Raw genomic sequence first — 1,402 nt, forward strand, 5'->3', positions numbered from 1 at the left:
GAATCGTTTGTTACCGAGTCCTTCTACGCGCACGCCCCTTCCCCTCCGCCCAGGATGTTTCCTGTTCTTTGGAGAAATGAACACGGCTAATGACCGTGCGTTAACAGAACCTCTCTCCCCCTACCCGGATTTTTCTGCTTTTAATCCTTTGATAAGTGGTCTTGAGTTCCACGCACGTGGACAAAGACACAGCAAATGGCATTTTGTGGCTCTGAAATGCTGAGGAGAGCGATCTCTTTGATATTTGGAATTTGAAATTTGGCTAACGAGTTGTTTGATGACACCACATCCCCAGTACACATGCCAGAGGCGCCTTTAGCCTCTGACCTTCCTTTCATTTCTGGTGGTGTTGTCTTCAGGTAAGTGAACTCAGGAAGGCTGGAAAAGGGTGAGTGGTTAATGTGGCTCCGTGGAGTCCCGACCCTTCGGTTCTAATGATTAATAATAATTATGTAGACCACAGCAGTGTGATCTTTAGTTACGCTCTATCTTTTTGTTTCCTTATTTCTCTAATAAGAGGATGGATCCCAAAGATCCTTCTAGGTCTAAGTTCTATGAAGGTAGTAGTAGGCAATTTTCTACAATAGGCTTGTTCAGGGAAACAACTTAAGCATAGATTAAGTATCCCCAAGCTGCATCAGTTAGGAGACAAAACTGTTGCGTTTAAAAAACGTAAGCACTGTGTAGCCGTTTAGGTTTTCCAAGTGCTCTGTAATCATTCAACAGTCTTATAAGGCATGGGAGACAAGGGTCCTTTTTCCCTTTCGTAAATGAGGAAACTGAGGCTCAGCAAAATCGAAGGATTTACCCAAGACATCAGGACTAGCTAAGAGCCAAAGCAGGATAGAAAATCTCTCTTCCGACTCCTTGTTCGCAGTACACTTTGTTTCTTCCTGGTAACAATACATTCGCTGGTATTTTGCCTCTATCGCTTTATAAGGACACCCCTCTGTTTATTTAGATTCTGTAGGTGTGGCCATTAAAAGCAAATCTAGGCTCAGATTTCTCCCCTGCCTCCCTGTTCAGACAATGATACTACCAGTTTTAACGCAGGAATTTATGGCAACTGCTTTACACTAAGACAAAAGACTTTGTTATGTGGGAAAACAGTGATTTGTGAATGAGAATGTTCTTGGTAACCTGGAAGGGATAGTAGATACTGTTATACAAGATCATAACTATAGAGCCAAAAGAAAAACTTATGTTCTTAGAATTGCAGGAAGTACAGCCACTAAAAGGGATTTGGGAAGAATCTTTACAATGAGTAGAAATACTGTATTTGCAGTTTTTTTTTTTTTCTCGGTATTTATATTACATGGTGAATACAAACCCTAAAGCATCACCATACTTTTTCTGGACCTAAGAGGAGCAGGTTAGGTGCGTTTCCTGACCTTATGTCTTG

Source organism: Trichechus manatus, unplaced genomic scaffold (assembly GCF_000243295.1).
Source record: "Trichechus manatus latirostris isolate Lorelei unplaced genomic scaffold, TriManLat1.0 scaffold00227, whole genome shotgun sequence".
Taxonomy (NCBI): Eukaryota; Metazoa; Chordata; class Mammalia; order Sirenia; family Trichechidae; genus Trichechus; species Trichechus manatus.